Source organism: Lycorma delicatula, chromosome 1 (assembly GCF_047948215.1).
Source record: "Lycorma delicatula isolate Av1 chromosome 1, ASM4794821v1, whole genome shotgun sequence".
Taxonomy (NCBI): Eukaryota; Metazoa; Arthropoda; class Insecta; order Hemiptera; family Fulgoridae; genus Lycorma; species Lycorma delicatula.
In genome coordinates, this window is record NC_134455.1 from 56,689,640 (window position 1) to 56,716,717 (window position 27,078).

A 27,078-nucleotide genomic window follows, 5' to 3' on the forward strand; every position below is an offset into this window, starting at 1 on the left:
TGAATATATTTGAGGGTAAGGTTTTGGGTAAAAAACCTAGAGGTAGACCGAGAGCAACCATCATCAATAATGTTAAAGAAGAGATGATGGGCCTCGGTTCATATAATGACTTGAAGAGAGAAGCGGAGATGAGAGTGACGTGTCTAAATCGAGAAGGCGTAGCCTTTAGTGAATGATGACGATGAATACACCGTTTAATTAAATTGTAATACGTTGCTATTATTATTAATTAAATGGTAATAATACATTAATTGTTAAAATTCCCACCTTTAGCGCGCAGGGACATTTATATATATAAAGGACTACAAAATTAATGTATATAAATTTTTGAGCATGTATTTCATTTATTTAGCTAAAACTTGAACTGAAGTTTTCGATTTTATTACAGGGAGTAAATAATGAAATGGTTTTAGTTATAATCTATAATATTTAAAATGTTATTATGTACTTGTGAGATTTTTACACATTTCAATGAAAAATATTTTTCTATTTGACAGGTCTGTGGTCCAAATCCTGAGGAAGTAACGGGGATTCTACACACGGTAATTATTATCATTATTATTAATTTTTATCTACCCATTTATCGGTTTAAGGAGGACTGTAATACTTTGTGTATTACTTAGTAACATTCCACTGAGATTTACAAAGAAAGTATTCTTTTATATTTGTACTATCTAAAGGAAGGACTACAAAGTGAAAAAATCCTGTGTTAACATGAGAAAAGAGCCAAAGAGGATTTATTAAATTACGTTCTCCTGTCAAGTTTTTCTACCCTAAAAAGCAGCATTGTGACATGTACCCAACCGTTTTCAGAAATTCCCGTTTCTGTTTTTTTACGCTGTAAAAGTTAATATTTCTATGTAAGAACTAATCGAATAATTTAACTAGAAATCATGTAACTATTTTCTATTTTTAGTATAAATAAATTAAAAAATAAACGACATATACTATGAAGAAAATTAAATTTTTAGTAAGAAGCCTTTTTAAAAATATCTCTCATAATAACTTTTAATTACTATTACAAAAAAAAAAAAAAACAACAAAAGTAATATTTTTATTCATTCCACTTAAAAGTAAATGAAATAAACTGTACTCTACACAAATCATAAATACATTAGTAACATGCAAAGGAAAACATATATTTGTTTAACAAAAAACTCCTAACAAGAATCTAATCAAATAGCATTGCCCTCCCTCCAAAAAGAATTCAAAAATCGCGTAAAAAGGTTTTGAAGATTTCTATTTTATTTAAATAATATTAACAATTATTAAAATCCATCTTACCAGCACATTAAAATATCTTCTAGATCTTTTGGCTTATTTGAAAGCCATCATCAGGAATTAAAATATTAAATCGAAGTCAAAAATTAAAAATCATGAGTTAAAATGTGTAAACAGTCATGACTGTCCGATCCTAACAGAATACTGAAGGAGAATATACTCTGATGGATTAAAATGAAATGAAACGGGACCATGTTATCAAGGAGATAATTATTAGATTGAATTATTATTTCCTTCTATTTATATTTAGTATGTTTTTAAATAATATATCATCTTTAAACATTTTTTGTTCATTAATTCGAGAAACCAAATTACATTGTATGAAATATTTATAAATATTCATGAATTATATTATTTATTGGGTATTTAAAGATTTTTTTTTTCTTTAGGAATTGATGATAGAACCATTGCAGTTGAGGTATTTCAGTCTGGCTAAGCGAATTGTTTAGAATTATTTTCTTAACTATGCTGTAGCACTAATGAAGGTGACCCCTAGGATAGCAATTTTACTGAAATTTGATACAAATACGCATTCATTGTGTTCATCTAATTAAATGTCTAAATTCCCACCTTTCATCCCACAGTTATTTTGAAGAGTCTGGATTACTTTTAAGGATCGATATTACCTGGCAGGACATTTCTGCGGTCTGGAAAATGTTTCAGACGAATTACAAATACAGGTCGACAAGGCGAGTTGCGTATTCGGAGAGTTTACCAACTACTGCTGTATACAGTCACGTTCAAGTTGTACTAGTAAAGTAATTGCGATTTCTGCCGTGAGATTAGATTGCTGTTTTAAATACTATTGTCTGTGTGTATAAACGCAGACACATATCATGATAGTAACATTATTTTATTTATTAGGCTTTATTTATATTAACTCATATGTGGATTAATTGATGTCATCTTAATTTCAATTTTAAATAATATAACATCAGTTTTTCTTCTGCTGAATAACGGCTGTTTTTGTATAAATAATTGGAATTGGAAATTAATTCCGGTTGAAGTAAAAGTGAGTCAAGCTCAGAAGTCGAGGGTTGTTGGCCTATCATAGAAGATAGTTCTACGGAAACTGCAGACAAAACTGGTTAAGGACTGTCTTAAGATAGTATTGATCGTTTAATTATATATATTTATAGAGATTTATTAAGAAATATTATTTTATATTTTATTCCGCAGCTATATCCAACTTGTTGCGATTCCGTAGGCTTATATATTCAAATTATTACTATCAGCTTTGAATATAATGCAGTGAGCTATGATACCATTTTAGTAAAAACGTTTACTTAATTAATTATGAAATTATGAAATTAATTATTCATTTATGAATACAGTAATGTAAATAAATATTTTTAATTGTATTATTACCGTAATCAAAAAAAATTGCAGGTTCCAAATAATACAGTAAACTATTTTAAACGGACAATATTTCTTGTTTAGAAAGGGTTGACAAGTGTCACTTTATTCAGTAAGACTGATCCCAGACTATTGTTGTGTTATATCTCCATCTCTGCCTATATCCAAACAAAACAACAGTGCTTGATTTCTCCATGACTTGTAGATGGAGTGGTTGTATGTAAATATTTATTACAAGTCTTATTAAAGAATGGATTTTAATTTTTCGAATAACACCGTATATTAAAGAACTTAGAAGTTGATAACAGGAAGTGGGTTACTTAGAAATATTATTGTACCTGTTTGCAGTCATTTGAATCGATAATCTAATGAAAATTACCCTTCTCTGAAATTATCCATTGATTATCTAATGAAATTCTACAGAAAAAATTTACCCTCGTTTAAGTAGACAGATTTTAAAATAATTATGTAATCAATTCTATTTCTGTGTATCATTATGAATTAAGTCACTCGGTATCAACATACCGAATGTGTTATGAAAATAATAAAGTAAGAGGTCGTATTACAAACACATGATGATTAACTATATAACAACCAGATAATTGTTCCTATTATCACCTTCGCCGCAGATAACCTTCATGCGAATATCTCCTGTAGAGCTATTCTTTAAATGGAAGGAATCTATTTTTATTTTTGTTTTATAATTGTCTTTGTGTATAAGTTTACCTAAAGATAAAATTCCCTTTTTTAATAAATTTTAAATAATTTGGTAGATATACAATCGATTAATTAGTTGAATATGTCACTATATTTTCAAAATAAACTGCTATTTTAGAGATCTATTTTATATAATTATTGTTATAAAAAGTTTTATAGTAGTCGAAAATATTTTTTTTTATAAAGCAGTGACCTGAGATAGAAATAATTTTTTTTATGAAAGAGCGAGCATCAACAGGTCAAAATAGTCAATATGGTCAAAATTCCAGCGAAAATTGCTAGCGTATGAAAAGATGCCATCATCCCGAGATTCAAACCGAGACCGAGATTCAAACTCGGGACCTCCACACGAAATACCGAGATACTACCTAATTTTTAAATTTAGTGATGAAAAAATAGATATCATATTTATTAATGTCTACAAATTTAACTGCGAATACGGAGTTTTATGAAACATTGATTAATTTTAAGAAATTTAGTTTCTTAGTAATACAGTTTCAATATTTTTTCTTGGGAGTTTTTCTGAAGACGACTTCACAAAAAAAAAATCAGTTTTATTGTTTACTATTTTAACAACATTTCAAACTAAAAATTTTGTTAATTTAAATTAATTTAACGAACAAAAATATTTGAAAGATTAATAAATAAGCGAAAAGTGATTAAATACATAATGCATTAGGTATTATTTCCGAATTCATTTATCTATATTCTATAAAAAGAGCTTGGAGTTCGATTAATTAGTATGTAATATTAGTGAATAATATTTAAATGTATATCATTACTTTACTGTTTAATAATGATAATTATTAATTTCTGGTCATGTATATGTATGCCGAATGTAGAGATGACTCTTGAACAGGCTTTTTTTTTAAAGAATAATTTCTTTATAATCTCATGAGTATTAACCTTACTTTTAAAAACTCTTAGGTATAATTAGTAACCGTATCTAGATCATGAAAATAAAATACAATTATAAATATTTAACAATTAAAGTTGATAATTTTCAAGAGATTTACTTGAAATTATTTTTTTTTATATTTGATTTAATGATCGAAGAAATTTCCACTAGATATTTCCTGGTTTATATTATGTAACGATCGAGGAATCCTATCACTTGACAGGTATACTATTTAACAAGATTTTTATTACATTAAGGATTAAAAACCAATCTAATAAATGTAGTGAGTTATTTAATTAAAGATAAATAATAATTTAATTAAAGATAAACAACGGCTTTCTTAAAATACAATGATAGTTGTAGCCCACTAAACAACAAATTTTAATTTGCTTACTTTACTTACGTATTTTTTTAAGGAGTAATATTTTTAATAAACGAAGCCGAGGATGCCGAGTCATTTATTCACGTTGCATACGAAACGGGTAGAAAAGATAAGGAAAAAATTAGTAGGATTAGAACTTAAACGAAGTAAAGCTAGAATGCCATCTACCGTCTTTCTTCACTAATAGAATTTATTTTCCTCTAAACCTTAATTATTTTAACTTGGTTCTAAAACTTCAACATAAGTAACAAATTACGTTATTAATATCTGGGAAAATTTATGTGCTGGTAATTTAAAAAAGGTCATACACAAATAATAAAGATGGAGTAAGTTATAATGAGAAAAAGAATGGGTTCTATTAATAACTTAATCGATAAAGTCCACGTAGATAGTCATACATGAATCTAATACGTCTTGCTGACATATTAAATTCATTGTTTTAATAATTAAAATACAAATTATACCCCTCGATTTTCTCTGCATGAAAATCGGGAATAATTTACAGTTTTTACTCTCTTCATTCTGCTCTATTTTTTTAATTCAAGCCGAGAAGTTTACATTTTTACAGGATTTTTTTTTTTTACGATATTTAGTTTCATACTTCTCAATACGTCTGCATCAATTTTAGAAATGATCCAGACGTATTTCATGATCCAGTTTTTTACTTCATTGAACGAAGTAAAAGGAAGTATTGTGATCGCGAAAAATTTCGGTTTTCAGATTTCAACGGAAATATCCATTTTGATCATCCCTGATTCCATTTTGACTAATTTCGGTTTGACGTCTATACGTACGTATGTATCTCGCATAACTCAAAAACGATTAGCCGTAGAATGTTGAAATTTTGGATTTACGATTGTTGTAACATCTAGTAGTGCACCTCCTTTTTTGATTGCAATCGACCGAACCAAAAGTGTCCAAAAACCACAAATCCAAAAAAAAATCTGGATTTTGCACTCTTTCTTAACTGTAATAATAAGCTTTCATTGAGAGATTTTTAACGATATATCATAACTGGTACTTATTTTCATTGGTTTCAGAGTTGTAGCCTAATGAAATTTTAATTAATGAGATATTTGGATCTTACAAGGGAAAGGGACATTGGTTCGAATAAGACTTTTTTTAACTTTTTGTAATTTAAATATATTAATTTAATAATTATTAATCTTTGATTGTTAATAAAGTTTTACAATAATTAATGATTAAGTAATAATAAAAAAATGTGAACAAATATCAGACGTTATTAATGGAATGAAATTTTATATATTTTCATTTAAAAAACTGTGTGCATGTAATTTAATAGGTGTACAAGGAAGTCACTTGATGCGCCCACAACAGTTTTTTCCATTTTAAAAGTAAGATTTTTATTTACAAGTATAAATTTTAACCAACTGTTTTACTGTCATAAGAGAAATTAATTAATATGGACTGCTTTCGAAAATAATGATAACCATAATTTTAGTCATGCGTGAATGAGTACTTTTTTTGTCTGTGTTTCGAGGTGCTGATACCTAAATACATAGCAAAAATCTAGTTTTTATTCTCTCATTTTGACTGTTGATAATAATTATTATAAATTAAATGTAATCTTATTCGATTATTTTATATCGATTCAGGAGAATAAGAACTATATAAAAATATTTGCCAAATAATTTGGTTAATTTGGTTAATTGAGCATAAACTGCTGATAAGAACATTACTGGTTAGTTATTTCTGAGCAGTACCAACCGACTACATTTCTTAATAGTTGGGCCATAGCTAGTCGTAAGGGAGGAATAAGTTAAACGTAAAATAATAACTACTGTTATGAAAGACAAAAAATGACTTAAAAAACATGTCTATTAAGATTAAAAACCACTTTCATAGTATTTTTTTTAAATGCTACTCGCATAAATAATTATTCAAGAGATAAAATACACTAATAAATTCATATAATAAATAAATCCGTATATAAAGTTAACCGCGATCAAGAGGTGTAATTAATTCATGAAGACAAACATGCATTATTCAATATAATTACAGTAATATAATAATTGTATATAAAACATTATCGCTGTTTCTGTTTGATTTAATCCGTATCGGTTTCGACACGTGTGAAACAACATATCTGGAAACATACGTTAGCACACAACGGGCTGGGAATTGTATAAATGGTATTAGGGATAGTGTTTACCCACAATTGAATACCTATATTGGTTTCCAGTCTACAAACCTAATACGTTCAATATCTAGTTCTGCAGTATAATACAGTATAATCTAAAATTACAAATTTTTGATTTATTTTTTTATTGTATTACCGAAAATCATTTCCAAAATGACCTTTCTGAAGAATAAAAAAAGCTTATTTAAACTCTAAAAAGATGCAATGATCCGTGATTGAGATCCTGAGAAGGTAATATATACAAAGAGATATAAAATGCTTAATAAAAATAATCTTTTAAAATGTAAAAACCAATATTACATAAATAACTACCGTCAAATTTTGACTGTTTACTATTTACTAACTGCTCAATTTAGTGATCAGTTTGTAAATAAAATAACCGTTAAACATTGTTCACAGTAGGTAAATTTCTGTCATGAAAACATTAAGGGAATAAATACTCACGGGCTGAATTGCTGAATCGGGATATTAAATTTTGCATAATATTTCATTTTACTCGTATATGCAAAATATTCATATCGTATAATAAATTAATATAATCACCCCCAGCTGGTTAACGCATGCGATTATTGACTTTTGTGATCCCTTGACGAAAATAATTTTTAATAAATCGATTGTAAGGTTTCAGATTATGACATGAAATTAAAATATTTTTTAATTAAGTGTTGTGAATATAATAATTTAAATGCTGTTTATTATTATATATTCTTGGTATGATTACAGTTAACTTGATCTATTGCTAACGAATATTATATATTTATATATAGCATAACAATCAGAATTGTGTTTATTAAGAAGTAATGAAATTTCTTTTATAATTATTTAAACATTTTTGTAAAACTGGACATCACTTTTGCTATTAAATTAAAAATATTGCATCATGTATATGATCGACAACATAAGTATGTAGGTATACACATGATTGATATAAAAAAATATGTTATGTTAAATTTTTCTTGAAAAGTTAAACGACAACTCCTTGCATTTCCTACGCCTAAAAAAAGTATACCCTGCCCAAAATTATATTAACAAGACGTTTGGCAATTTGAATTATCATCAATCAAATCTTATACACAGGACAAGTTTCAGAGAAGACTCTGAACCTGTAAATTTTTTTTTTTATACTTTTGCTGATGTCTCTCAGAACTGATGAATTAGTTTCTACAAAACTAAAAATAAATCAATTTTATCCGTTAATGACGTTAAGAAACGACTAAGTTCCTTTGAAAATATTCTGCTCAACTCAAAACATAGCTGTATCGTTCAATATGCCTACCTATACACGCATAGAACAGTCCTTACTTTTAGCATCGACATTTATTTTACGGTTTACATTCGAGCCTATAATATGTTCTACCAAGGTTTACGTTTTATTTTTCTCATTTAACGATATCAAATCACTTAATGGTAAAAATAAATCACTTTAAAAAAATAAATAATTTTTTTAAAAACTTTTTCACTTTCTTGAAACGATTAACAAATTGATATATAAGTAAATACAAGTTGTCCCATATAAAACGCAACCCAACCTTATTTTTGTTAGGTATTGAAATAATAAAAAGGCATGTGTAAATGTAATTTTTATTATTACCATCCATTACCTTACATTTAGAGTAAATGTTGGAAGTGGTCGCTATCTTCTTGAATACAAACTTCAATTCTTTTTACATCGTTTCTTGCAACATTTTTCAAAGTTTGTGGCTGGATATTTAATACAGCTTGTTCAATGTTGACTTTCAATTGTTCAAGATTTCGTGGTTTGTTGCTGTAGGCTTTTTCTTTGAGGTAACCCCATAGAAAAAAATCCGCCGCAGTTAAATTTGGAGTTCTTGGTGGCCACAAGCATCGACCGATAACACGATTACCAAAGAATTCCTCGACGAAATCAGAAGTTGAACCTGCGTAGTGCGATGTCGCGCCGTCAAGTTGTAGCCAGCAGTGTCTGTCTTCCTCTTCCAACATTGCAATGAACTGAAATAAAATATCCTGATATCGTTCTGCATTAATGGTGTACTCGATAAAAATAGGACCGATTATTTTCTTCCGCGATATCTGTACAAAACTAAACTTCATTTACATTAATGCATATCACCCTCATTCATTTTCTGAAGTAGTACCTTACGGTAGTTCTATAGGCTAAACAAGAAAAAAGAGGTGCATGGATTATGTACAGTATATAGATTTTATACATCCAACACTGTTGTTTGGCTATGTACTGGAGTTAGGGTGTATTAAAGAATGGAGAATTATTAAACCAAAGAAGCACGACACGGTAAATGTGTAGTAGGGTTTTTACAAAACAGTGTGTGTGACTTTTTCTGCAGAATTAGGCTTTAAACGTTTGAATCAATATAACACAACCAACATACAATTAAACCTGGTAAACTCCTACCATGTTCAACATTTTTCCGGTAAATTCAATGTGATCTTTGGATATGCGGTGGGTGACTAGTAAAATTATATTACGTGATTATGTTCGTTTATGTTCACTGCGTAGCGAGTACAGAATATATAGAATTTCTTTCCATTTTAGCTTACATAAAATGTGTAATAAGATTTCCATTTTAAATCTTATACATTTGATGATTTTATCCGTGTCTCTTTAAAATTTGCAGAAAAAATGTTCTATTGGGTAAAAAAAACTCCAATTTTTTTAATTTCGTAATATCTAAACATACAAAAATCTCAGTTAAAAATATATAATAAATCTATGAGCATTTTTGTGTATGTACTCGTATATATTGGTGATTTTTTTTTTTTTTCTAACCTCGGGGTCCACCGTTAGGTATTGCTTCAGAGGATGAAGATGAATGATTTACAGCGTTTGTAAAAATGCCATGTCTGACCGGTATTCGAACCCGGGTCCTCCGGATGAAAGGCCGAGTCGCTACTACCGCTACAGAGGCCGGCATCGGTGATTTCTTACTTATTTCTATCTCAACAATGGTTATCATATCTCAGAAACACATAATCATGGAATTTGGTGAGGTTTCTTGTGTATTAGAGGGAGTAGTTCTAAGAGAAATAAATCAAATATGGATATTGGCAGATATCGAGCTTTATAAATTATTAATGTAAGGTATATTCATCGATACATCTTGAAATTTGATAATAATATAACAGCTGAAATACGACTTACATATTACTCCTAACAAACTGACACTTAATAAACATGAATGCCTTCAAAAGGCAACTTAATAAAAATTTCGTAAAAAATACTAACGGTTCACTTTGAATCTAATTATTATTATTTAATTAAATTTAATATAATATGATATTTCGCATTAATTCTTACTCAAAATCAGTTATTTTTTTAATAACAGTAACACACATATTTGCAGTAAAACTAATCTCAATTAGTTTTGTTTCGTTTATATGAATTAAATTTAAAATGGATTTAACAAGTATGACATCTATTAAGTAAATATACATTAAATGTTATGAGAGAAAAATAATAGGTTCCTTTGATTATCAAACGAAAAGAAATAATAAAAGTGTCACTGTAGAAAGTCTGTGTACATATATATATATTTAATCGTTTAGGATAAAGGATAACAACGCAGAGGATTGCAAAAACTTCATTCTCAAAAGACGGCAAAAATCAAGTCTTTTTTATTATCCAAAACTTAATACAAAGGGTAAAAATTATGGGATTTATAACTGATAACTTATATTCTGTACAGAATAAATTTTCATTTTCAAAAAGTAAACTGAAGCCTAATTAAATCAACATACAGTGATTATCATAACGCTTAAATTCTTAACAAAAAATCACACTTCATAAATTGTAAAAAATGTATAATAAATGAAAATTATCCTTAATACGACCTGTTACAAACTATGTTTATTTGTTTACAGAACCATTCATTTTTTAATAAAAAATAGAAACTTATCTTGAAATTACGATACTTCAGTAATGCCCATTCATACAATTACAACGTCTGCATAACTATTATGATGAAAAAAATATGATTTACAATCATGCTACTGTAGAAATTATTAAAAACTTAATCATGTTTACAATTCTAAAGTTTGCTTATAGCTTTACATTAAATCATATAACAAATAAAACAGAGAAAATAATTTGATCGTATTCGTTTTAAAAACACGATTTTAGTGAAAAATAAATATAAACAAAAAAAGAAAGCAATATTTGCACTTTCATTTTTTAGTACTAAAATAATTCTTTTTATTGTTAATGATAATATCCTATCTCAACAACTACTTTGACTGATATTGTGTATTATTATTAAGGCTGTTAAAAAAAGGAAATTTACCTCTAGTAATGCGCTGTTCTAACGTTATTTTATTTATAGTAAATTTATTATTAGCATATCGTTCCTACAACTTACTTAGCATTCACAGAACTACATAAATCATTTACGAGCCTCTTAGTAAACTAAACAGTTGGGTACTTTGCTCTTCCCTTCCGTAATAATGAGGTTACTTATTGATATCCATCGGTAATATTGTTAAATACGGAGTAAGCTGTGAAGGGACGGTTATTTGTTCTGCCACTAAAGACACAGTCGCTCTTGTATTACGATACCACATTTGTATTCAGTGTTACCAGCAAGGCGCGTAATATGCAAAAGTTGCTTGAACGTTTAATAAATGTAAAAGGAATGAAAGTGACGTCAAACAAGGAAGGTTTTACTATCCATATGATCTGCCTGCAGTCGGGGTCGTACAACTAACCTTTCTAAAAACGCTAGCCAAGAATATTTTAATAAGGCAAGATCTTAATTTGTCTGTGTTTTTGTTCCATTATCGTCTATAAAAGCAATTTATTTATTTATCATCATGTATTTTGCATTTATGTATTACGAGTTTGATATTCTTTTGATATTCAGCAAATTACATACAATTTTTTTTTTTATATTAATTTAATTTTTTTATTTTAATTGCCAATATTTTTTTCTTTAATTCTGCATTAATTTTTTTAATTTCTAGTATTTATCTTCTTGTATAATAAAATAAGTAAATAATTTTATATGTGTACAATTTGGTAAGTTTGTGTGTAGAATATCTGGTTATTCTTTTTCTTACTTTGAAGCTTGATTGAAAATGTATTAATATTCCTTTGTAAATGCCGATCTTTTCCTTTCTAAATTTGTAAAAACTATTTTTTTCATCTGCTTTAGTAACCAGATACTTAAATTTATTTAATAGACTGATTACCTCTTTCATAACTTACAATTTAAAAAATAAATTTAAAATGTTGTTTATTAATCTTTTTAATCTGTTTCTTCCACCTTTTTGGTTTACCATTCATTACGTAACAAACCTACACACTGTATAATAAATAATAATGTATTATAGCCAAATAACTCAACAACAAAAAAAATACTAAACTAACAATTAACATTAGTAATTAGAAGGCGGTTGTTTATGTAATGGAGATGTAAAATAATTTGAATATAGTAGTTAGTCAAGTCTAGCCGGATTCCTCCGCTTTCGAGACCGAATTTAACTGATCCGGTAAATTAGCTTCCAAAAAATATAATCCTTCCAAGAGCACATAAAGACCATTAGATTCCTTTGAAATTTTCCAAATACTTTATCTCCTTCTTCTTTCTACTAACGGATGAAACTGCGAGTCAGCCACGATTGCAGTCAACAACTGTCGACTGTATGCATGCAAGCCGTTGTATTTTATTATCATACAATTCACGTTACAAAAAAAAATTACAGTTGAAACGTTAATAAGGAGATTATACTAGTAATCATTTACCTAATTATAGTTGTTAATCATGGTTAAAGTGAAATTGTTGAACCTGCAGTTGTGTCAGTATTTTTTGTAATAATAACAATGAAACAATTTTATACTTTTTATTAAAAACAATACACATTCAGTCTGTATAAAAAATAAGCCTTTCACAAAAGATTAAAAATAATGTTTAAATAATGTCTATTTATTAAGTATTTTTATTGCTATAATACTCTGTTTTCATAAATAATATTAACGGTAGTAGTAAAGTAAACTTAAAAAACTATTCAATACAAAAAAATAATAAGCTAAGTAAACGTAACTGAAATAAAATTAAAACAGAAAAGCAGTCGTTCTTTTCAAACGGTGACTTTTTGCTTTATTTTTGTGAACGGTACCTAAATGTTTTTCTTTGTGATTTTAAAATATTTTTGTTCGATGAAATTATTATAAAAATATCAGGTGATATATATTTCAGTAATTATTTCATCACACTATATTTATGACATGTTAAGCAAAGAGTAGTATTTTATAAGACCGATTAAGCATAAGAAATATTGGATTGTTCATAATGCAAAAGGATTTAAAACATATAACTTTCGCTAATGAAACCATCAAAACTAAATTTTTTTGAACCTAGTAACTTTGCATAAGCGGTTTCAATAGTTTCCCGAACTCACACGTCAAAGATTTTCTCGGAATCATATAACGATAAGAACGAAAGCAGATCACGATAACGTTAGATCGAGGCTAAGAAAACTTATTTTTGTAAACAAGCTAATCTTCATCTTTAACTGCAACAGAATGTGAGCTTTAATATGCATTACAAGTGCTTGTTGTATCGTGTATTTTGTTCTAATCTTGTAAAAATTGTCCGCTACTTCTATCATGTCACTTATCTCACATTTCCAACAATATTTCATTTTTTCATAATATTTTCTTCTATCTTTCATCAGTTAAAGAGCTCTTTTTAGAAAATTTTTAAGATATTATTATTTCTCTGCTGTATCTGTTTAGTAATGAATGAGATAAAATTTTACTGACACCAAATTTCTTCTATCTAACAATAAATACCGCACCAGCAATATAGACCTATTTTCTTGCCTTTTTAAAAGTGGTGGTAAAGGTTTTTCGACTCCACTTATAAAATAACGAATCCTCAAATTAATAAACTAATTATGCTTATATTTGTACTTATATTTATTTACACAATGTTTATGTTTAATACCCTACTATAAGATGTAAATAAATAAAAGTTTAGTTTTTCGAAAATCGTGGGCTCATAGATACGGAAAGGAAAAGCTCACGTAATTATTAGAAAATGATTCAAAAAGAACCATTAATATTTTACTGTATAAATTATAACGATAAAATTAGATTTTACGGTAACACAGTTCAATTTGTATAACAGAAAAATGATTATTAGGTTAATAATGAAGTATTATTTAATTATTATATCTCATGAAAAGGATTTTATTAGCATAACTGAATACTCTCTATGTATATTTCTTTGAATCCAAGAAATCGATAGCGACTCATATTCTGTAAAGTTACATTGATATATGTATTGTCACTGTTCTTAATGTCACAAGTAGATTTTAGTTATTTCTTAATTGTTATCGTAGACAAGCAAGACCGAAATTTTAGAGTACAAAACCGCAGTTTATCTTTGGATAACAGGATAACAATTGAATCCGTAGAAGAAATAATTTTCTTCATATCTTTTAGTTGTAATCACATATAGCATGTTTTTTTTTTTTTTTTACCATTGCTGGTGATAACATTGACAATAAACTCATGTTTCATTAAAATAAAAGCTAATAAGTTTATATTTTAAATTTAAATAGGTTTTTATTTTAGATTTTATATGTTTAAAATATTATTTTGACATTTACATAGCTTTTATCGTATAAAAGTCGTGTTAAAAACATCAAGAGACTGGAATTGAATTATACGGTAAAAAACATTCATATGAAATCTCCTAATCGGTGTAATGATGATTAAAATTCTAAGTAATACGTAAAGTGAAAGCCAGTTTATATATGCCAGTTATGATTGTATTTAAAAAAAAAAAAAAAAACAATCTAAGAATGCAACAAATAGTTACCGATTCTTTCAGAGTATAAGCATTAAAAGGAAGGTAATATAGGCTAGTTGCTAGAATATTGCACATATTCTAGAGATGTAAAAATAATAAACTATGCAGTTTTATCTCAGTCAAGCAATCTAAAACGTTAATTTTATCAAATGATTTCAACAAAATTAAATTTCTCATACACGAACTATATTTTTAATTTTTATTCCTCGGAAAGAAGGAACATTTATTTCATTACATAAAACAAATTAAAAAATATATATAATACATACTCGTAATTATAAATTATAATTAATAGTTCCAACTAAAATTATTTATTTGTTCGAAAAAAGAAATTAATTACGCGACTAAACGCATACATTTGTTTATAAATTTACTCATACTTTTAACATAAGAGAATTTTAATAAGAATTTTTGTCCATATTTTGGACAAAATACTTTACTTTACTTACTTTCTCATTGTTTTGTTGATACGAGTTCTCAATTACGTCGGTAAAAACGTCTTTTTTCATATTAATCAACCAATATTATTAAAAAAATGAGACCACCAAAGAAGCCAAAACAAAAAAATAATCATCGAAATCGATCCATTTGATAATAGTAAGACTTAATATCATATATAAAGATGTTCTACGTTACTAAAGTCAACTGTTATTATTAACCAGATGTTACTCATATTAACACTGGCAAAAAATCTCCACCACTCCTATAATAAAATAAAATAATCGAAATAATTAGAAAAAAAATACCAAATAAAAATAAATAAAACTAAAAAAAAATTATATAAAACTAAAAAAAAAAAAATAAAAAATAGTAAATGCTTCTCAGGTATTCATTAATAGCAGTGCAGCGGTTTTATATTTAATATTAGTGTTTAACAGTGATTTAATGAGTAGTGAGGTTTAGATAGTAGATCTGCTACTAAAAACTTAAACTGGTGTTTTGAGAACGAAAAACTAAGTAGATAATTAACCAACCTTTTTTTGATGTAACATTTTCTACCTACTGTAAACCAAGTGTAATAAATTATTGTAATTTTTTTTATAGAATCATCCATTTGTGAACCTCCTGAAACTCAATGAAAATCATTTTATCGCTTTTTACATCTTATACTTTCTGTACTCTGTGTACTGTGTCATACAGTTCGTCTGAATTTTGTCAGCAATATTTAACCTACTTCCAGATGAAATAGAAGTCTAAACTTTTGCACGCATTCTTGTTATCGATGACAATGCATTGTGATTACAAAAAATTCTATAAAAAAAGTCTATTTTTCATAGAAAATTCGTTTTTGCAAATAACAGAAATTAAAATAATTGCGAATACGTACGAAAGACTTCGACCCAGAGTGCCAGTCATCTGTGCTATCTACTACGCAAGAGAATGGAGTATAATGTCAAGATGGGATTATAAATTGGATAAATTAACTTATTTCCCTGAAATTGTGTCCGAGAAGTTTCATAATAATACATTATCTAATTGTGTCAATGTTTTATTTTTAGTCTAATTGAGACCAAAAAGTATAAAATGAAAAAAATTATAATAAACGCTTTGATTAAATTAAGGTAACACTTTATATTAATAATGATGATTTATAAATATGTTTTCTATTCATGTTAGTGAATGTACTTTTATGTGAACGTTGATTTTTTACATCTATCAGCTACATTTAATTGTAATAATGAATTATTGAATGAATTTATTAATAAAATTCCTTTACATTTTATATCACAAATAATAAAAACGTAGGACGCCCTTCATTGTATTACATTATATTTTACAATTTTATTGATATAATTTGCTATTTAATACAATGAAAAGTGCCCCACGTTTTCATTATTCGTGATATAAAATGTAAAGGAATTTTGTTAATAAATTCATTCAATATGCATTATTATAACTAAATATAGCTGAGAGATGCAATAAATAAATGTCCACATAAAAGTACATTCACTACCGTGAATAGAAAACAGATATTTAAATGATCATTATAATTATAAAATATTATTTGAATTTAATCAGTTTATTATAGAGTTTATTATAAACATTTATTCTTGATTTAATATGAAAGTGAAATTATTTTTCTTCTTTTAGTGGATCATAAATAAAAGCGTATTATTTTTTTTTTTTTTTTTAATATTGTTTATATTTAAACAACTTTATAAGTTACTCTAATTTTCATGATAAAAAATTGTTGCTGATTTTTTTGTTAACAAGAAAAACTACAATACATTCTATTGAACGTAAAGATTGTTTTGCTATGTTGGTATTTGTGTACATGTTTTTAAACTGTGAGAAACGGTATACAGCTCTGTTTATAACGGTAATTTATAGCTCATACGTTTTAGAAAAACTTGAAGTCCCAGAAGTATCTCAAATATTTATATGTTATGATATTTTTCGATAAATTTGATATTCTATTACAAGTTTTTATATATTTTGTACAATATTAAAACTACAATTTATTTTTCTATTTTGTTTATAGTAAATATTTAATATGGTTCCCAGTATTAAAATGTGGCGCAACAATTCAATTACAAAGAAACTCATCATCTTTATGCAATAAATTTTTTTTATCCCCCTCCCCTGGGCCGGACCCATAGCTAAGTGTAACTCAGCCCAGAAGAGTGTCCTTTGACTCTAACGGGCCTTCCCGCCCACCAGCTGTACGTCTGGCAAGGCAGGTCGACCCACCAGTTGGATCATTAATACTGTGCCAGCCTCCAACCCACAGCGAGGAGACTCCGGATCCAGCAATGCTGCAACATTTAACCCCTCGTCAAAGGCTGGGTCTCGGTCTTGTCTGCGCCTTATGCCTCAAATGAGGAGTCTCCAAGAGGATCCCTCACCGGAACTGTGGTCTTAACTCCCCCTTATTGGATGTTGGGTTCTGAAGATCGGCATCACGACAGGGAACTTTCACAGCAGTACAAGTAGTATACGGAGTCCCCAGCTGATCACCGGGGCTGGCACACAAAGGCGTACCAGTCCTCACAACTAAGGCTGTCCATCGCCTCCCGCTAGAAGCCCCTTCTCCGCTGCTCATCATCCTTTGCTCCAAGCACCGTCAGAGAAAAGATGCTGAACACATCTCAACAGGCTTCAGAAGCAATAATGTGTCAGTAAGGATACAGTTGTCAAGCCGGGAATCCCTGCACAAATGTTTCTCCTATTCAGGGCACTGAAAGAAGGTGTGGTCGATAGTGTCGTGCTCTGTGCAGAACATACAGTTGGAGTTGTCACGCCTCCCAATGCGGTGTAGATAGCTTTGAAAGTTCCTATAGCCTGTGTACATTCGTGTAGTGTAGCTGTCGAGGTCATCCCAAATCCGTAGGGGGAAGACACCCACCTTGTGACGTTACCGGTCGCCATACCACCCCCTCCGGTCCAAGCTCTGAGGGGCTTTACTGAGGGATCACCAAATTTTCTTATACATCACAGTCACAGGTCCGGTATTAGGATCTTCGTCCAGGCTGCCGTCTCTCCAGCCAGCCACCTATCTTTCCAGATATTATAAGTCACATCCCAACCAAGTGTTAGATATTCCAGCATACCTATCCGTTCTCTCCTTAAGCAGTAGATCAATGGACACCAGATAAAACGCAGGCAGCATCATACGATGTAGTCCTATATGGTGAGATGATTTCCAGCAGCGATCGTCTGTGCAGGCTTGGAAGTTTAGCGAGGTTTCTTTTAATTTGTAATGCTGAGCCCCAAACCTGAGCGGCATATAGATTGATGGAAGTAATGGTAGACATAATGGCTCGAGAGATGTCGTTTTAAGGTATTAAAAGTGTTCTCTGCCCGCTCACAGACCGCAATGACGTCATCGCAGAATCTACACAACCGGACAATAATCACCTCGAGATATCGGACAGTCGCTTTGGACGGGATCAGATGTTCTCCGATGCGTAGATCTATCCGGTTCACCTTCCTCCAACTGGCTAGAACGATGTATTCACTCTTTTGTGGAGATAAACGTAGTCCGTGAATCGTCAACCGTCTCTCTATACTAGTAAGGGCCTCTTTGCTCGGTCCTGGAGATCCTGTTTGGTCTTACCACCAACGAGTATAGCCAAGTCATCAGCATAAGCAATCACCCCCGACTGCTCCGGAAGGTAAAGATTGTATTCCATCAAACTCTACGTTCCAGAGGAGGGGGCAAGCACGAAGCCCTGCGGAACCCCCATCTATCATCCAAAAGCATAGGTTCCATTGCTGAGTCTCAACAGAGACCCATCTCTCTCAAAAATAACCCAAAACCTACTATAATAGATAGGAACGGATTCTCTTCCGTCGCAGAGCGTCAAGAATGGAGTCCCATGAAACCTACCCAAAGCTTTGCAGACATCCAATAAAATTACCATTGGCAGTCGCCTCATTCGTCAAGTGTCCTCCCCTCATGTTGTTAGCCCAAAATGTGACCTTAAGAGGGCTTGAATGGTCGATCTCTCCTACAAAGATCAAACCGATTCCTATGTAGACGCAGGCCGGCGTTAATTTCATCAATAAGCCGCACGGCCACCATGCGTTCAACGACCTTGCCGATATTGTTCAGAAGGCATAGTAGCCTTTTTACGCAATATAAAATTTATCCAATAACTGTTAGTCATAAACGTAACGTAAACCACAGTTTATCTGTTTGATGTAATATAACGAATTAAAGTACCCGACAATATAAGTTTACTTAAAACCTATTTGTTACCCGATTACTGAATAAAGAAGGGTTGTTCAATCTTTTATTGTTCTAGATGGATTTTTACTTGTGTAAAAATGTTTTTAAAACTTGGAAGGACTAAACAGTATCGAAATATTTGTGATTTTACTGTTAAACAGCACCTATTATAAATCTGATGATGAGTCTTTCGCAAATATTTAAAAAGTAATTAGTGTTTTTTTATTTTGTGTTTTTAATTGGAACCTTTATGGATAGTTGTATCCCATACTTGTGAAATATATTTAGTATATATGTTACTTATAACATTCTGGTTTGGAAAGAATATGCTGTTGTTAATTAGAACCAAACAACAAAGTGGTACTTTAAGGAATCATAAGCGAAAAGTGCAAGGCTAAAAATTAACCAACGGCTAACACTCGGTCTAGCAATTCTGATGAAAAATAAATCACTAATCTCTATTCCATTAGATCATCAATCAGTTGATCAAACGAAATTTGTATTTATTGGGCGAGAGGAAACAGTAAAATTGGAAAACAAAAAGTGTTAAATTTCGACTTAAAATTGTGTAATTTAATAAAAAATCTGTACTACAAATAGTTTTTTATATTTTCATAATAATTTTCTAATTAAAATTTTTTCAAGAATCTTTAATTCAAAATGTTATTTTGAATTATGAAATGATAGTTTATTCAGAGTTTTATAGCGTTTGTTTCATAGATTTATATCTTATGCTGTTTTATTCTTTGGTAATAATGTTAATGTAATATGAATGGTTGACCAAGAAATTTGTAAAATGGATGTTAGAATATAAAAATAATATGTAAAAGATAAGGGATTTCGAAATACTTCACTTTTAGAAAATTTACCAAACGATTTAATTTTTTCATTATATTTGAAAATAAAAAACTGATCTAAAAGAGAAGACAGTTATTAGCGGTGTTTAGTATTAGTAAACGAAGCGAGGATGTTTGTTGCGGTTATTTTGTAAGAATAAAATTTACGACTTGACGAAATTCAAAAAGACTTCCTGATAGTTTTCATGATATATTTTCTTTTAAAAAGAATGTTCGTATTTTTATTTTTCCTACACCAGCATAATGATATTTTTTACCAATGCTCTTGTACTACACCCATAGAGTCAAGGTTAACTTATTTCTGTAAGATATTTTGCTACGATAAAATCGTAATCAATATCGTCATTACTGAATAAGAAATTATATAAATTATTTATTTCTTCAGTTGAAAACTAATTTCGTAGATCATTTGACATAGTTCGATTTTAATAATTTAGAATGGCTTTGGAAATTATTTAAAATTTTTATTCGTGCTTTGGTGTAAAAAAGGTGTAGTTTTATCTATAGGTACTGTTACTATTTTATAGTCTTAAGTTGATATAATCGATATAAGCTGATTTATAAGTTATAAAATCTTGTGAGCTATTACAGATTACATGTTATTAATTGAAGTCGATAACGATTTCAAATGAGTCAAATATTGAGTCCAGCTTACGTCAAAGGATTATTTACCGTAATTAAAGTTTGTTTCTGCGTTTAGACCAGTTCAGTTAGCACCCAATCGCTATATTTATTTCTACACATATATGTTAAATTAGTAAGCATTAAGAATCCGTCAATATTTATTCGATTATTCCCTTTGATTAGCTTTTAGTCTTTCGTCTGCGTAATACGAAAAATTCCTTTAGCTCATGCTTTTCATTTCGAGAACGTTCTGAACTCCAGTAAATTATTAAATTTGTACCCTACATACGCTTTTCAGCTTAATACGCTTTAGCCAGTAATTAATTACAGATTAAAAACTCACTTAAAGAAATTTTTCTCATAAAATAATTCATTCCTGTGTTTATATAAATTTCAATCTGGAAATCAAAAGAATAATCTTTTTTTTTTCATTTAAACGCAATAAATTGAATTTTATGTTTAGATATATGTTGTTGTAATTAATGATACGGATGTCTAGGAAAAGACAGTTACTCAACGAAAAATTTAATTTATGTACTATTAAATATGGTTTATTTATTTTTTGCTTACGATAAGACTGAAGTAGGCGACCTCCGTGACTAAGTAGGTAGTGTCTCAGCATTTTGTGCGGAGGTCCCGGGTTCGAATCCTGCCAGACACGGCATCTTTTCATACGTTACCGATTTCCACATGGCTAATAACCATAGCTATCGTAAAACCCTGCCCTTTCATAAAAAAAGAAGATGATTGAAGTACTTCTAATAAGGTAGATTAGTTACCAATAAGATCATTAATAAGTATTGAAACTTTCTGTTTTTAAAAAATGAAATATGAATTTTTATCATTTGTTTAAAAAAAAATTTTATTTTTTTGGCACATTACAGTTTACCCCGTAATTTATTTATTTTTAGACTGGACCTATTACATCAGTTAATTGATATTTTGTTTTACTAAATTCTTTAGAATAAAACTAGATGTTTTGTTGAATGAAATCAATAATTTTCATAAGGAAAATCTGCAACTACTTATTAAAAAAATATATATATATATATGTATGTATATTAAATAAAATTTTAGAGCCGAGTTTAAGAATCAATTAACTGCGGACTGAAAAATATTTTTTGTTTTTCTGAAAATACGAGTCACCGTAAAATACAACCATACACTTTGGGAAAATTATTTGATAAACGTTTCACAAACATGTTTTTAACTGTGCACACAATTTTAAACGATTTAAGACTTTTTACTTACTTTTTGTCGTTTTCGATCATTATGATTATCATGGTTATTTATTAACGAATATAATAACTATTATATCTTTCTTAAGAAACTATGTTATTTTCAACCGACTTAGTATATGTAAATATATATTAATAAATATTTTCTAAAAAGAGTTAGTATAAAATATAATTAAATGAAAAAATATTAATAAATTTTGAGAAAATAACATTATTATCCTGCTTGCTCGGTTACCGATCAGAATTATTGTTGATCGGTACCGATCAACAGACTAAAAATGTTAATTTCATTCAAAAGCACAATGATACCAATAAAAATATTGGTTCCGTTATCTATGTATACAGATTTCTTGTTTAGAAAGCAATAATACAGGTTCATCTAACATAAATTCAAATTTAAGAAGTATTTTTAAGTTTAATATCATTCATCTAATATCATCTATTCAAATTTATATCTAATTAAAAACACACGTTTTTAGAAATCCTGTATTAATTAATTTTTCCCAAATTAATTTTTCCTTATTGTTTACAAAAATGACATCTTCTGAAACATTTAAAAAATATTTTTTACAAACTTTTCCAACGAATAAGTTAAAATTTTCAACTAACTTAATGTATGTATGGACCATATGGATGACATGGACATGGCATATACTACCAAAAACATTTAATACAATCTATTTTAATATTTGATAATTCTGTAAATATAAAAAAAAGCCTTTTTTTAATTTTATAAATGCGAGTCACATTTACATAATATTATAAAACAGGTAGCATACTATCTTACAAAGAATGGAGTAGTTAGAAAGATATTATTGATTTGTAATAATTTTTTGTAGAGAAAATCTTTTTCATTTATACCTCGGTGTAACTAAATCACCAAGGTGAAATATGGGTGCATATGTATAAAATATTTAAACTAATATCAGTCAGTAAACCATAATTTTTTATTTTCTATAAAAATCCCATCAAGTTTTGGCTTATATTTTGCTTATGTTATAGTCGATTAAAAATTTATCAAACAATAAAGTTTTAGTATATACCATAAGGAATAAATTTAGGTTTGAAAAATTTAATTTTGTTTTCTAACGACTAATGTGTGGTTTCTTAAAATACATTTTATTTCAATATCTTTAGGACAATGTGGCAAATTATTAATGTATTCCATTTATAAAACTAGTTTGTTTGTAAATTCGGTTACAGACAATCCATCGTATCATAATACATTAAAAGAAAACTTATCTTCTCCAACTCAAGAAAACAACAATTGCAACGCTGGTTATTAATCAGTCCATTTTCGTTCTCTATAATGAAACCTTAACTATAATATTTAATTAAGGAAAACAAATAAAAATGCATTTGTTTGTTTGATGAACTCACAAAGAATTATAGAATGATTGCACACTATCCAAAAATCTTCCGCTAAATCCTGAACTGGATGAGCCTAAACTATACGACTTACTGATTTATCGTGCTCTGTTGAAAGTCTGATTGGTTTTTGCTACTAGATCCAGCCTCCAAATCTTGAAGATTTTTTCACATTTTTCATCAGCTATTGACAACCTTAATATAATATCTTAGATATACTTGCTCTTTCTGGGCTTTCAAAACTTATTTTTTTTGAAATTGAATAGCTGTTTACATAAAAGGAATTGAATTCTTTCTCTGAAGAACCAGAGATAAAAAACGACTCACAATCTAAAACATATATTTTCTCGATGAGACAGGGAAAACGTTTTAGGTGACATTTTTAGCTGTGAAAAGTAGTGACAAAGTTGCTTTTGTTTTATTAAACCTGGAAATAATAGGATCCCATCTGTAGTTACGTTTGGATTCACCACTCGTTCACCGTTTAATTTCTTAAAACCACGCTTATTAGTCACCATAGAGGCTCGACTAGTTGATGAGATGTAATATCGAGCCCGAAATAACAAGTGAAAGCAATATGCAAAATCAAAAATGTTTCTGAAGTAAATTTTTTAAATAATGGCAATGATTAATGTCTTTTTATTTGTTTATTTGAGAAAAAATGAGAAAGCGAAATTTTTTTTATGTTTTATCTTGTGTCGTAATTAGTTAATTGAGTGTTAACTTCAGTAATAAATATGTTTGAATACATATTTTACGTTAAAATTACCAAGAACAGATATTTAATAAACATACCGTATGGTTAAACATTTACTATTTATAATTAAAAAGACAATTAATTTAACATTATCATTAATTAAATGAATAATTAGGATAATTGCTAGACTACAGTTTTATCCTTCCAGCGGGATAATATATTTTTCAGTTCTGCATTACTTTAAATACAAGATGAATTTTCTTGTCAAGAAAAGTATCTACTTCATAGCTAGGGTGTCAACATATCAGGCTAAATTATTTCATAAACTATAATTAAAAATACGAGATATACTTCAAATGAGAGATGGTGATTTCTTGGAATACGCATAAATATAGGCCTGAATACAAAGTAGTACAGTGCTGTTCATGAGCTAAAAAAACTTCTCTTTAATAAAAACGTAATAAAACTTACGTTTTTCATATAAATGAATTAATATTGCAGGAGCGTCGTTTAACTTTCAGATATTAAGTAAAAAATTGAAAAGTTATTCACTTAATATTATGTGAAAAAGTTAGTAAAAAAATTGAAATGTTTTGACTGTCGAGTGACTTAGTATAACAAAGAAACCACGGTTCTTTAAAATCAAAATTAGATCTGCAACGAAAAATTTTAAAATGACTTTTATCATTATGATGTACAAAAAACCATGAGTAAGGACGTCAGGAAATAATCCCAATAATGTTAACATCAATACACATAAAAGTACTTTAGCAAAACATAATAGATCCTTAGAATATTCTTTAACTTTCTAAACATACTTCCATCGATCAATACGTCTGGTCAGTCTCCACTTAAAGTAAACTGCTCAAGTAGATTATTAAGAAAAATATTTTCCTAGATTTTTTTCATAAAACTCTTCATTCTTTCCTTCTTGTTCATTATATCCTTTCTAACAACTGAAGCATAGTTGAGTAATTTTTTTTAAATGACCTAACTGTAAATACCTAAATTATTACCTTTAGAGCTAAGTTACCAAATAAAAGTGCTCGGTATATTTACAAAAAAAAAAAAAATGTATACTTCAGAAATAATAAATAATGAAATTTGTAGATAACTATCTAACACATTATTCAATAATTAATATCACTGGATTTAGGCTTACATTATTGGATAATTACAAAAATTTAAAGAAGAAGTCGCTTTATGAACGTTTTTAAATACCTTTAAAAAGTATTTTCTTTAGCTCTTTAAGTTTTCTTGAAAGCATATTATCGAGTAAGATTTTAAGATGTAGAAGGAAAAAATAGATTTATTTACCTTGATTGAAAACTGCTTCAAGGAAAATATTTTTATCAGTTAAATCTACGTTAAAAGTATTAAACTAAGCAAAATTTTATAAATATTAGCCGGCCTGAATCCCCGACGGGGAGACTTACTCTTTAAGACTTTGGGGTTGGCGTTCCCATGGACCTAGCCTATGCAGTTTTTTTCTTACTACACACCGAGCTACTGAACGCTTTACACCATACACATTTACCACACTAAGAACATTATACTATTTACAACATATAACCTTTACATAGCAACACAACATCTTACACTGTTTCTTCTTACATTTACATTCGATGACACGACCTGTTACGAAAGGCAACCGTAACCCTAGGTGAAAACTATTTTGTCAGTGGGTGGATAGCTCTACGCTGTAAGTCTCAAACGATCTTCTCTGGACACCAGGGTGAGTCCGGTTGTATGCAGCCCTAGCTCCTGTACGCACACCCTCTGCAGGAGTGGTCTGGTTAATCGCCAGTACTCGTGGGAATCGAATGTCAGTTCCATTTACTAATTCGGCGGTGGTTGTTGGCTTGGTTCGGCTTGAACCAAATCAACCGGGAGTTTGGAGAGAGACCGACCTTGTCAGCCGAAGATTTATCTAGTGATAAGAAAACGAGAAACGTTGAGAAGAGTGTATAATTTTCCTGAATAAGATTTCTAGTATTAAGGTACAACGAGGAAGGTAAATCCTTTGCTAAGGTTTCCCTTCCTGATAAATAGATGCGTAATAACAGATTTTGGGTCTCCGAAATCTGTTAAAAAGCTTAGGAGTGACGCTCTGCTTGTTGAAGTCAGTAATGAAAAACAATGCAGGAATACGTTACCCTTAAGCTCTAGGGAAAGACGGAGTGATAGTAGAGCTCCATAAGACGCTAAATTTCGGCAATGGAGAGATCTTCAGCTGTGATTTGGCTGACGTTGAGTAACCTGAAATTACGGAAGAGTTATCAGTCTGTGCAAAGGTTTATGAGAAAGAAGAATAGTGCTGATGTACCAATATTCTCGTAAGTATTAACTTTTCCTAGTCCACCGTTCGTACTAGAATAAAGGTTGGTTATACTTCTGTCCAAGTGCGACCAAATATACCAAACCCCAGACGCTGCTTCCAGTGTCAGGGTTTTGGTCACAAAAAATTGGTTGCAAGAAGGGACAAGTTTGTGGACTTTGAAGACGTATGGGACATGATGATAGCACATAAGCTTAAGTATGAAAATTTATTAATTCCAAAGGTCTACATTCTGCAAAATCTCGTAAATGCACCCTTTATAAGGAAGAAAAGGCTATATTTAATATCTGTACTAAGCAGAAAGTGTCCTCCCTGTAGCTCGTCAGGAATGAAGAAAATCCCTCAGCAAGAGAAAACCAGCAAGAAAATATAAAAAACAGAACGAAAGCGCATTGTGCAAAGAATTTATGAAATAGGTAGAAGCTTTATCAGACCAAGTAAAATTCCTCAGGTCTGCTATTGCAGTATTGAGTACTGGCAAGAAGGTAACTTCTGCTAAAAAGACCGATAGTAGTTTACCGAAAACCACTTCAGTCAGTACACCACCACATAAAGTTAAAGTATTAGTAAAATTTACAATCGTAAAGATTGTAAATTCACAAAAGAAAAACCGGATAAAATTTGGAAATAATCTGACGTACAGTTTCATACATTACAAAAAAAAAGCATGTTTTATAGGTT

At 29.3% G+C, this 27,078-nt stretch overlaps 1 protein-coding gene across 2 annotated transcripts in view; it reads left to right on the forward strand.

Moving 5' to 3' along the window:
- The first annotated feature begins 494 nt into the window (after positions 1-494).
- LOC142318102 (calcitonin gene-related peptide type 1 receptor-like) overlaps positions 495-27,078 on the forward strand; it is a 237,195-nt gene continuing 210,611 nt past the window's right edge. For both annotated transcript variants that reach the window (XM_075354631.1, XM_075354632.1), the window contains exon 1: positions 495-542. The gene's annotated coding sequence lies outside the window, so the exon portion shown is untranslated. The remainder of the gene's footprint in view (positions 543-27,078) is intronic.